We start from the raw sequence: 12989 nt of genomic DNA on the forward strand, positions 1-12989 counted from the left end.
AATATTCTATCAAATAGTCAAGTTATTCATTATTTTATAATATGTATCTGAATTATAAAATATTTTGCATTCTCGGGTCTTGTATAGTAAGATTTGAATTAATTTACCAATTATCAACACAATTGTGGGAAAATGTCCTGAGAAAAAAACCTTTCTAACTGTTGTGTAGCTCATAGTTTAAAAAATAAACATGACTTGGAAAAGGCAAGCACTACTCTTCTTCTTGGGTAGTGCATTTAAGATTATCAGAATTCTAATACGCTGGACAGGTAGAATTTTCAGGATCAGTTTCCTAGGGTTCAAGAAGCCAAACGGCAAATAACGCAAGGTCCTTGGTTGATCTGACCATCTCAGCTATCTCAAGATATCTAAGATGACCTAACTGGTGAATCTCTAGGATGGGTGGGTCATTTAAAACGTTCTGGCCTTGAGGCTCGGATTTTGTGCGTGTGAATGGTGGGGAGGAGACGTTAATACGTTTTTATCCCTTCCCTAGTGCCACCCAGCGTAGCGCCGCCACCGCGGCAGCTCCCACGTGGCAAGTTCAGACTGTGCAGCGCCAAGCGGGGGGCGGAGGGCGGGACGGCAGACCCCTCCCTCCGCTCTCCAGCCCTTCCCTCCGGCCGGCGCCGGCGCCCGCTCGGTCCTCCACCACCAGGGGGCGGGCGCGGCTCCCCAGCGGCGGGGGCCCATTGGTCGCGGCGGGGAAGCGTGGGAGGAGGCCCAGCGGCGAGCTGGCTTTCTCCCGGCCACTCGCAGGGGTGAGGGGAAGCCGGAGGACCCTGGGAGGAAGCGGAGGTGCGAGCTGGAGGCGGCGGCGGTTCCCGTCGGCCTCCGGCAGGCCTGAGCGCGGGAGGCCGGAAGGCGGTCGCGCGCAGCGGAGAGGCGGGCGGGAGGCAGGCCGGTGAGACGGCTGGGAGGCGGACGGAGCCGGGGCTCAGCTTCGGGGAGGGATGGAGGAGGCTGGGGGACCCGGACACCCACCTTCGTCCTCGGCCTCCGTGCACTCCGTGGTCGCTGGCCAGGGGCGGGCCCCGGGGCCCGACTGCGTCGTCACGGCGTGTCCGGCCGGTGGGGAGGGTGCAGGAGGGACTGGGGGCCCGGCGGCCGCTCCGTTGAGGGCATCCCTGGGCTCGGCGGAGACGGGGCGGCGTCTGCACCTGGCGCTGGCTCTCGGCGTCCTGGCCTTGGGGCGACACCTGGGGCGCGCCGTCCTCACGTCGGCGGCGGCTCGCGAGGGCTCTGAGATGCGGGGACGGAGTGGGGTGTTGAATTTCAACTCCGCAGGGGGCCGTTTTGACTCGCTTGTAAAGTTTTAGTGTCTCCTGTACCAGAGGCACTTACGGTTTTCACAGCCTCTCCAGCCCTTGTTCGGTGTCTCTCTTTCTTCCCACTTGTCTGCTCCTGTCCTCACAACTGGGGCCCACGGATGATGATTAGTGCCCCTAGATCTGAATAGGTGAGTGACGGATTGGCAGTTTGAGATTGAGCTCCCCAGCTGTGTTATTTGTGGGAGGAGCTGTTTCCATCATCCTCTTACCTTTTTTTTTTTTTTTTTTTTAAATATTGCCTGTAATACAGAACTGCTATATAATTGATAGGACATTTCTTTGTTTCTTTTTGGCGAACATGGTGAAATTCTGTTTCTACTTATAAATACGAAAATTAGCCAGGTGTGGTGGCAGACGCCTGTAATCCCAGTTACTCGGGAGGCTGAGGCGGGAGAATCGCTTGAACCCAGGAGGTGGAGGTTGCAGTCAGCAGAGATGTCACCATTGTACCTCAGCTTGGTTGACAGAGCAAGACTCTATATCAACAAATAAAGTTTAAATGTGTGTGTGTGTGTATATATATCCATATATATGGATACAATGACGTAAATAATACTAGATTGCTTACTTTGTACTAGGCGCTGCCGAATGCTTTCATGTGCTCATTTTTTCTTACAACAGCTCAGTGAATAGGTCTCTTTTATCTTTCCCAATTTTACAGATGAAAATATGAACTCCCAGAGAGTAAATGTCGATGCTGACAGCATAGGCTCAGATCTCCTGAACTTATGGCCAATTTACAGTTACGTTTTCTTTTTTCTGTTTCTTTTGTTTTTGTTTTTGAGACGGAGTTTCGCTCTTGTTACCCAGGCTGGAGTGCAATGGCGCGATCTCGGCTCACCGCAACCTCCGCCTCCTGGGTTCAGGCAATTCTCCTGCCTCAGCCTCCCGAGTAGCTGGGATTACAGGCACGCGCCACCATGCCCAGCTAATTTTTTGTATTTTTAGTAGAGACGGGGTTTCACCATGTTGACCAGGATGGTCTCGATCTCTTGACCTCGTGATCCACCCGCCTCGGCCTCCCAAAGTGCTGGGATTACAGGCTTGAGCCACCGCGCCTGGCCCTACAGTTACATTTTCTAAATTTTGGAAAGCGTGACTGTTAGTCATACAGTATCTTAGTACCAGGAGATCTCCACTGAATTTAGAAGATAAAAGTTAATCGCTTACTGAAAACCATTTAACAAGAAATTGGCAGAATCAGCAAATTAGCATCTGGTTTTGTTCACTTCAATGACCTGTACCTCTTTCTAGGGGCTGCTCTTAGTCTCTTGCGTTTCGTGGCTGTTTACCAATTAAGTCACAAGGTTTGAGTTTTGTGCAGGTGTTAGGAGCTTTGTTTCACAGATTTCTTGTAATGTTTCCTCAGCTCATTAAAGACTAGCGTTTCTTCATAGGAAGAAATAAGAGTTGGAGCCAATAAAAGGAGTTCAGTCCAGCGATTCTTAACCGGAGGACCTCTCTGAATTAATTACCAGTGGGAACTTTGTAAGAAGGACACAGGACAGGTTTCTCAAAATTCTCATTGTAAGGGGCTTCTGTTTCAAAAAGGAGTCAAAATAAGGCAACACTGTTGGGTTAAAGTGAGTTTAAAAATAAACTTAATGGATGTCTTATTACAGTTACAAAGTTTTAATATGGATTGCTGCCTTAAGCATTGCCAACTAATATTTCATAATTTATGAAGATGCATTAAAAAGAAAAAGGAAATTGGAAAAGGGAGTCAAAAGGTTAAGAGGCTATGGAATGGCAAAAAGTAATGTTCCCTGTGGGGGTATCAGAAGACTCTTATTTTTCACTATATTTTAGGTTTTTAAATGAGTCATCTCATTTTTCAAAAATGTTTATAGTCTTAAAAATATTGGCGTGCCTACCCATGTGCCAGTAATTATAGATGTCATGCATACTATGAATAAGAGAGCCTGGGCACTCAAAAAGCTACTTTATTTTCTCCAAGGCAGGGAGCTGAAAGGTGTGAGACCCAAATAGCAAACGATTTTTGTCTTAGGTCTGAGCTAGATAGATTTTTGTGAGACCTTGGTACAATAGCAAAATTTGTCTTGAATTTAGGCCAGAAGCATCTCTGTTCTTGGGATCGAAAGATCAGGATTTTAAGCTTTGGTTCTGTATTTGGTTATTTCAAGTATGGCATTGATCAGATTAGTTAATATCATGCAGTACTTGATTAATCTAATTGAGGAGACTGAACCAGGTAATTTCCCAAAATCTTGAAGCTTTAAAAGGTTTTGTACTTTCTTTTAATACAGTTCTTTGAAATGCAATCAGCTGACTTCCTCTCAGAGAAGAAATTAAGTGTTCTGATACCTCTGAGTCTCTCCAGTGTACCCTCCATTTTCTTCTTAATTGGCCTACTCAGTTTGATTGAAGCGATTCTATTTCCCTTATTTCCAATCTAATTTTTAAAATCTGCTATTCATGATTTTTCTAGCTTCATTTCAGTGAGATTCTTTTTTCAATTTTCTATTTTAAATTAAATTTAATTCCTATACAGAGTTTTTTATTTTATTTTTGGATTATTTACAGAGACATGGTCCCCCTCTGTTCTGCAGACTGGAGTGCAGTTGTGTGATCATAATTCACTGCAGCCTTGAACTTCTGGGCCCAAGTAATCCTGCCACCTTAGCCTGTGGAGTACAGGTATGTGCCACCACACATGACTTAATTTTTTAATTTTTTATTTTTTTAAGATGGGATCTTGTTATGTTGCACAGGCAGGCCAAATCTGCCCTCAAGCGAATTCATCCACCTCAGCCTTGCAAAACTCTGGAATTACAGATGTGAGCCCCTATGCCTGGCCAAATTTTTCATTTTAAATTGTGGCATTTATTGGCACGTTCACAATGTTATGCACCCGTCACATTTCGAAAATGTTTTCATCACCCCAAAAGGAAACCCCATTTTTAGTAAGCAGTTGTTGCTCATTCCCTTCTCAGTCATTCCCTTGCTCAGTCCCTGGCGACTACTCATCTGCTTTCTGTCCGTATGAATTTATCTATTCTGGATTTTCATAAACATTGAATAATACAATATGTGTTTTGTGTCTGGCTTCTTTCACTTAGCATGTTTTATAAGTTTATCCTCTAACCCAGTAGCAGGTATCAGTGCTTCATTACTGTTTATGGATAATACACCATTGTACATTCCATTCATATACACCATTACATATATATCATTCCATTGATAACGTACCACATTTCATTTACTGAGTTTTTGTGTGCTGTTGAGAAAGGTATATGAACATCTCTAAATTGACTTTCATCATAATCTCTACAAGGCTTGCGAGGTATTGTTATGGTATCAGGTGTGCTACCTAACATACCATTCATTATCTAGTTAATTGATTATTAAATGAGTTTTGAAGGACACAAAGTCAATAAAAATGGATTTTTAAGTTGGTTCAGTTGATACGTGGTGTGATTAGGCTCTGCATCCCCACTCAAATCTCATCTCAAATTGTAATCCCCATGGGTGAAGGAAAAGAAGTGATTGCATCTGGGGGCAGCTTCCCCCTTGTTCTCCTGATAGTGAGTTCTTACATGATCTGATAGTTTTATAAATTGCACTCTTGCTCTTTTCTCTTCTGCTGCCTTGTGAACAAGGTGTTTGGTTCCCTTACACCATGACTGTAAGTTTCCTGAGACCTCTCAACCCATGTGGAACTGTGAGGCAGTTAAAATTCTTTGCTTTATATGCTGGTCCGAGTGCAGTGGTGTTTACAACTAATTGATCACAACCAGTTACAGATTTCTTTGTTCCTTCTCCACTCCCACTGCTTCACTTGACTAGCCTTAAAAAAAAAAAAAAATTCTTTGCTTTATAAATTACCCAATCTCAGGCATTTCTTTATAGCAGTGCGAAAACGGACTAATACATTTTCATAAAATTTTACACAGAAGCATCTTACCGACTGTTCTTTGCAGGTGGTTGCTGTTAAAAAAAAAGTTAAACCAAGTCTGATAAACTTCAGAGTTTATTTGAAGAAACAACAATTCATGAATTGGGCAGCTCCAAACCAGAAGTGATCTGGGAGCTCCTTCAGGGGAATGCAGGAGGGGGGCTTTGATAGGTGGGTCATAGATGTAAAGCAAAGAAAATATTTGATTGGCTACAGTTTACAGTTGTTTTATTTGGTCTGTTGGAAGGTCCCTTAGATGTGTAATTAGAAGTTTGTTGGATGTTTCTGATTGGTTGAGCTTAAGTTCTGTTTTTCTGTAGCATAGGCATTTATAAGAAGTAACTTCAAATTTCGCTTATATTTGCAAATCAAGTAAGGTTGAGGTCACTTATGAGGCCTAGTTGGTTTTGTCTGCTCAGGAATTCCTCAGGCCTGGTTTCCATTTTAATTTACTTCAGCAGAGCTAATTCGCGTTCCGTTTTTGTGGCACAAATAGTGTGCCAATACTGCATTTCAGCCAGGGCCATTGGGCATTGGAACTATTCTGTTTCTCCATTTCTTCACTTAGAGAGTGTGAGTGATGGAGTTATGTCTATCCTGGTATACTTAAATTCTGCACACTATTTAAAAACAGCGTAAATAGAGTGGATACCTAGGGGAATTCTTCAACATTTAGAACAGAAACATAGAACTTCTTGTATAATGTAAAATAGTTACATGAGATGAAGATAGCAGTTCTAGTGTATGTAACTGTGTACCTTTCTCTAATCTCATTTTAGTAGTTTACAAGCAGGACACTTCATTACTCCATTTATGTTCAACCTCTAATAGTTCAAATGTATTTCATTTAATTGTTGTCATTGTTTCCAAAAATAGCTGTTTCTTTTTGTCCATCCATTCATTCATCTATCCAACTCTCCCTGGGTGGTGTACTGTAGGATTAAGGTAGTTTAGATTACAACTGTTTAAACAATTGTAGAACTCAGCAGTCCAAACCGAATGTCGTTTTTAGAGTTCTGTCCTGTTTTCAGTTTTGGGCATGTTTATGCTCTGCGTTACAGAAATCCAATCACTATTTCATTTCTTCAAATGGATTATAACTTTTTAAGCAAAATTCTGCTTTGGCTTATAAAACCTGCAAGAAAACATTTGAGTAATTTTAAGTCTAGTACTTAGGTTTAACCACTGCAAACAGGAGTTCTTTATTACTTATGCCTTACCACGTTTTCTCAAGATTTATCGCCCACTGAAACTGAAGACCTGTTCTGGAGGCAGGTTGATTTCCATTCATTGTTCAAGAAAGAATGAAAAATCTTGTCATATGAATTTTACTTTTGAATTTTTTTGATTTTTTTGTTTGTTTGTTTAGGTCTGTCATACCACCACCGCCCCCTCCCCGGAACCCCTGTAGCTTTCCTTGACCCTTGTAGCCTTTCCTTGTGTGTTTGGATTGATGTGCTGTAGATCTGAAGCTCAGATATGAGCACGAATGACAGTCATCTGAGGAGCTTGTTAAACATGCAAGAGTTTTAATCCCATTCCTAGGGATTCTGTTTCTCCAAGTTTACTGTTGGCTCAGGAGTTTGCATTTTAAAAAACACTAGTAATTCTGGTGTGCATACCATGGGTAATCCTGTAATAAGAGGTTCAAAGAACATACGATGTTTCATTGAATCTGTGATGCCATAGTTTGTAAGGGTCAGAATCTGGTAGCTTTCAGCTGCATGACTCCTAAACCCTAATTTCTAATCTTGTGGCTAATTTGTTAGCCTACAAAGGGAGTCTAGTCCCCAGGAAAGAAGGGGACTAGATGAAATTAATATGGGGCCAAACTGGAGTCTGTTCCACCCCCATATTGTTTTGGGAAAGGTCTGTTTTAAACTATAAACTAAGTTCCTCCCAAAGTTAGTTTAGCCTATGTGCAGGAATGAACAAGGACAACTTGTAGGTCAGAAGCAAGATGGAGTTGATTAGGTCGGATCTTTTTCACCATCTCAGTTATAGTTTTGCAATGGTGGTTTCAATACTAAGAAATAAAAATGTGGTTGTAAGCCTCATCCTGAGTTTAGTTGAAATGAGGGAAGCAACGTATACTTTAAGTAAAATAGGGTATTAAGTGCCTGACAACCAGAGGCTCCTCTTATTATCTTAACAGATTATTATTAGGCAAAGTGGATATGAGATTTTTAAAAATTATGAAGCAACAGTTCTTCAGATTTTTTACTATGTGAATTATTTGATTGCAATGATGTGTTTATGTAAGGTGTCCTAGGTTGACATCTATTTGTAATGAAGATTGTACTGATAACTTTGTTTTAAAGTGCAACTTAGGTGTATATGGGGGTGTAATAGACTACAGTTTGACCCCATATTAATTTCATCCTGCTTATTTCCAGTCATTTAGATGTTGCTGGCTCAGTTCAGAAGACTTATTTCTATCCTCCTTGTACTTCAGTGATTTCTGTTTTGTAGTTAAGGTCCACTGAAATAGTAATGTGTGACATAATCATTTGATTTCTACTTTTTTTATTGCCACTTTCCTGTTAGAGAGTCCACAGCCCTCATTAATGCCAGCTTGCTGATTATACACATATACACCAGTCACGTAACATCTTGTACTGAGCAGTGGTAGGATGTAGTGGCAGTATTTGGGGTAAACACCAAATTTGTGTCAGTGTAAACCTGAACTCTGGCTGCCAACTCAAAGAGAAATGCTGTAGTGGCATATTGGGTACTCAATGAGGGTATATCTAGTATGTATGTTAGAACAAATCTTTCCCCATGAATGAGAATTCAGTGAAGAACAACTCCACTTGCTTAAGATGCTTCCTTCAGTAGTATTATCTTGGAAAACAAACTAACTTTGATAGGAAAAAGTTGCCTAGCCATGTTATATTTGGGTATAGAGGAGCAGAAGAAATACATTTAGTTTTTAAGTCCTTAAAGTGTTTTGGGAAAACGTGGTTAAATACTGTTAATCCACTAAATACCAGATCTGAAAAGGAAATAATAACTCTAGATTGCTTTAGCTAATTCACATTGATTGAAGGGGTTGTACTGTGAAATTCTTAATGTTGAGATGAATCATGTTGGAATACTTTTGTTCTCAGGATGTAGTGTGTGTGGTCTGTCAGGCTTGGCTGCCTCTCCCTATACTAAGATTTTGGGTAAAAGTTGGCCTAGATGGGGCACTTTCATGATTTAGCTGAGTACTTTTGCTAACCTGTTTTTAAGTGGAGGTCCAAGTAGGTATTATATTTTACCAATTTCATTTTTAGAAGAATGGAATTTTATGTAAATTGCTATTGATAGAAGTTTTCTGAAGTGTTTTTCTCTATTTACTGTTAGGAAAGCCAAATGAAAAGCAAGGTAGAGCAGTTTATGGTGGGTTGTGGAGGAAAGCTAAACTTGCCTAGTATAATCCTAATTTGCTTCATATGTAGTATTGGTTAACTTTCTAGGGAATGTTAAAAACACTTTCTGGCTCATTTGTGCATTTCCATAGTATACTTCTTCCTCTATTTCTGTTTCTTAGCCACATTTAGATGTTAGTTCTATTTTAAATGTAATTTCAATATGATGCTACTTAAGAAAACAAGAAAAGCCAGATGATGTTGATTCATGTAACTGTCAAAAATCTAGGCATAGATCATCTATATTCTTTTCTTCCCAAGATTTTCCATATAACATTAAACATTTATTATAAAACACTTATTGGTTCACTTATAAGTTTCTGGTCTATTGATTTGCAGTCTCATCTTTTAGGGGGCAACTGTGCAGAAGGAGTGGATGCATTTACATCGTAATTGTCGGTGAGCTTTTGAAAAATTGGTTATTGGTATTATAGAATTCATATGGATCACCTCTTCCCACACCCCAGTTTTTTTTTTTTTGTTTTTGTTCCTTTTTTTCCCCTTTTTAAAATGTAAGTTTAGCTTGATTCTTTAAAAATCTGTGATGGTTTTCTAGTTGCTAGGTAGTCATGTAAAAATTTCCCTTTATTTATGATTAGGTCATACCCACCTTTAAAACTGTGTAATAGGAGAGAGAGAGAGTGTATGTGTGAAAAAATGGTATTTTCTTTTAAAAGAGCATGTCTTCTAGGATTCGGTATCCTGCTAGTATTAAATACTTTCTTAAGTTAGTAATTGGATTTTTCTTTTAAGCTTTAATGTTAAAAACTGTTAAATTCTGTTAAATTCACAATATTTCTAACACAATGATAGTGGCTCAGTTTTTCTACTGAGTTTTTAAATGTTAATGTTTTTTTCAAACGAATGCAGTCATCTTATTCGCTTCCATTTTGTTATTTCAAAAACCTAACTAGCTTTGCAAAGATGTGTGTATAGTTGCATTCAAGGGAGACAGGGTACTTGACAGCAGTCTGTATGTGCAGGAGTTATTAAAGAGAAGTTTTTTTAAAGCTAAATATTCAGAATTTTAGAAGTTTGTTAAGCATTAGATGCACATTTACCTCTTTTTAAAGCTTATCCCAAAAATAATCCCGTATAAACACCCACATAAAGGAAATAGTAATGTCAGTTTTTTTCCCAATAACATAATTTTATAGTTACTGAAGTGTAATATAGTGAGATTAATTTTTATCGATTTCTTTACATTTCCTGGGATTGGTTTGGAAACATAACAGTGTCTAGATTTATTTCCACCTTTGCTATAGATGGATAGCTTCATCTACAGGAAGGGAAGGACTTTTTTCTTCCTTTTAGAGAGGATCCATTCTGTTGTTTCTCATGGAATTATGCTTCTTTCCATGGAGAGCAGAGTATGAAAATGTTTGATGAACATGTATGGAGCACAGAAATTATGATTGTTTTATCTGTCCTGCTTCTGTAGTAGGACTTCTAAGAGGATCTATGGAAGCTAGGTGGGAGTTTCATGTCCTGCACGTTGCCCAGCAAAAAGAGTTGTGCAATGAGGGCCTGATTGGGAAGATGTTTATTCCTTTATTTTTAAATTTTATATTTTTATTCCTCTTCATTAGGGGTTGGCAGAGTTCAACCCATAGGCCAAGATGGCAGCCCACAAGTCAAAATTGATTTTTCATATTTTTAAGTGAGCGGAATTAAAAAAAGAATTTTGTGACGCATGTTTTATGAAATTTAAATTTTAATGTCTATAAAGAAAGCTTTATTAGTATATAATTAGACAGATTGATTCACATGTTGTCTATGGTTGCTTTCTAGCTACAACTGCAGAGTGGAGTAATTGCAATAGAAATTGTGTGGTCCACAAAGCCTAAAAATATTTACCATCTGGCCCTTTTACGGAAAATGTTTGCCAACATTTGCCCTATTCTACTCACATAAAAGTAGTTATTTATAGCAAACAGTTTTTTTAAAAAAAATACCATACTCTTGTTTGTAAGTGTAACATCAGAGTAACTTACCCTAATGACTCTTCTAATTGTAGCATTCTTTTGATTTCAATATTACCTCATTTTTCTTTTTTACTTTAAATGCTCTGGAGATAAAAATTTGATTTTTTGCATTATGTTTTTGAGGGGATCTGTATTAGACTGAGTTCTGTAGAAAAACAGAGCCAATTATATATATAGGTGTGTGTGTGTGTGTGTGTGCATATAGATAGAGCTCTAGATAAATCGACATATATTCCTTGTAATGACATATGGAGATAGTTTTATATACAGGTGTATGATTTATATGTGTGTGTGTGTGTGTGTGTGTGTGTATGCATATATGTTATAAGGGATTGGCTCATGAAGTTATGAATGCTGAGAAGTCCAAGATCTGTAGTTGGCAAGCTCTGACAGTTCAGGAGAACAAATGGTGTAGTCTGGTCTGAGTCTGAAGGCATTGTCTCAGTTTGAAGATAGGCAAAGAAGGTGATTTCTCCCTTACTCAGTTTTTCTTGTTTTATTCAGGTCTCCAGTGGATTGGTTGAGGCCCACCCACAGAGGAGAGGGCACTCTGCTTTACTCAGTCTATGGATTCAAATGTTTATCTCATCCAGAAGCACCCTGACAGATATACCCAGAACTGAACTAAAATTAAATATATGGGCATCCTGTGGCCCAGTCTAGTTGACACATAGTCCATCACAAGACCTAAATGTACTTTATGTCTGTCTGTTTACACTTTGACCTTTATTTTTACACCTCTTGTGAAATCCCAGGTCCCATGATTATTAGAATCATGGGAAGTTTCTAAGTTGCTTCAGTTAAAATGGTCATTTGTCCAGCATTGAGTTGAAGTTGGATTGAATTGAAAGATAGTTTCTCTATTTGTAAAGGATAACTTGTAGTATTTTCCTCTGGTTTAATTAAGTGTTGCTTGTTAATATTAAGTATGTACATCAAAGGGTGTATTTGTATGCTTCGTTTTCTTGTATCATTTCTGTTTTGAAGAGGGATTCTAATACCCAAGCTTAGTCATTTTGACATACTGTTAAATTGCTGGAGTGGGTAGGTTGCAGCAATTCTCAAAGCAGTTTGCAAAAGCCAAGTTGATTGGCATGACATTTTGTCAACAAGCCTCTCATATTAGTGTGTGTCAGTGAACAGCTGGAGAGAAAAGGAAGTGGATTGGTTTGTAGCGTGAGCTTCTTACTTACCCTTCATGTGACCCTAGAGAAATCCCCTGACCTTGTCTATGATGCTGTTTTAATAACCCCTGCACCTAGAGGACTGGTGGGAAGATTACATAAAATAAGGATGTGTGTGAATTGCACTGACACATATATGTATTCTTACTTAGTTTATGTTAACTGGCAAGACACCCCCCTCGTGGTAAATAAGTTTTTCATGACGGTTTTATCAATATGGGATGATGTTTTTGTGGTTTATGTGATTTAGTCTATTTCTCAAGGGAAGAATGGAAGTATCACTTGACCTTTGATTTTACTCTGTTGTTCCTGAAGTTAATTGATCCTAGAACAGTGACTCCTTATTCACATAGTAGCTTGATTTCTACTGAGTAACAAAACTTCACTAAATGAAATCAGTGTAGATAGTTGGGCCAAAGGGAATATTTAAATTGTAAACCATGTAAAGAAGTTTAGTAGGTTCATCTGAGGCCCTAGTTCAGGCACTCTTTCCAGCTTAGTGTTTTATTGACATCGTGGTGGGTGTGCTTGCTGTTGAATCTCAGGTGATTGTGTATTAGCAGCCAGATTTGATACAGTGACATATTTATCGAAAACACTAAAGCAAGTTTTGGCCTATGTAACACATTTTGGAGCAAATGTATAAATGGACTAAGTTGAGTTTTGGGGTTTTTTTTTTTTCATCCTAAAAGTATCCTACTATGGCTTATTTTCTGGTTTTGGTAAGTGGCTCTAATTTCTGTATTTCTACCTTTTAATGGACATATAAAATTGTATAAGCTCTTTCACCTGTTGCCTCTAGATTTAGAGTTCTGAATTTCTACCAAAGGCCTTTTTCTCCCTTTGCTGTTGTGGTCATTTTCTCTGGACCTGTTTGATCTTTAGTTAATCGTTGATGGTTTTCAGCCTGAAGTTTCCATTAAGTTTTTGCTTCTCCCTCCATAAGATTATATGTAAATATTTTATTTGTTTTTAAATGCCCCCTCTAAGAAGACAAATAGAAATAATTTAGAATTAGCACATTATCATCATACATAGATGCTCCTTAATTTGCCGTCAAATATATTCAATATTCCTATGCTGATCTAGATTCTTGAATTATTAATTTGCTTCTTAAGCAGATTAATTGAGGCATGTTATGGCTGATATTTAATTTGATG

The 12989-nt window shown here is 39.0% G+C and overlaps 1 protein-coding gene across 25 annotated transcripts in view; it reads left to right on the forward strand.

Moving 5' to 3' along the window:
* The first annotated feature begins 691 nt into the window (after positions 1–691).
* The window catches only part of FAM3C (FAM3 metabolism regulating signaling molecule C), a 48101-nt gene continuing 35803 nt past the window's right edge, over positions 692–12989 (forward strand). Inside the window, exons 1-4 of one of the 25 annotated variants that reach the window (XM_078343905.1) lie at positions 752–904; positions 1441–1459; positions 3876–3989; positions 9000–9059. The gene's annotated coding sequence lies outside the window, so the exon portion shown is untranslated. Of the gene's footprint in view, positions 905–1440; positions 1460–3875; positions 3990–8999; positions 9060–12989 lie in introns of all 25 variants that reach the window. The other 24 variants (XM_078343904.1, XM_078343907.1, XM_078343896.1 and 21 more) reach the window with 24 other exon arrangements.

The sequence above is a fragment of the Callithrix jacchus genome, chromosome 11 (assembly GCF_049354715.1).
Source record: "Callithrix jacchus isolate 240 chromosome 11, calJac240_pri, whole genome shotgun sequence".
In the NCBI taxonomy this organism is placed as follows: Eukaryota; Metazoa; Chordata; class Mammalia; order Primates; family Cebidae; genus Callithrix; species Callithrix jacchus.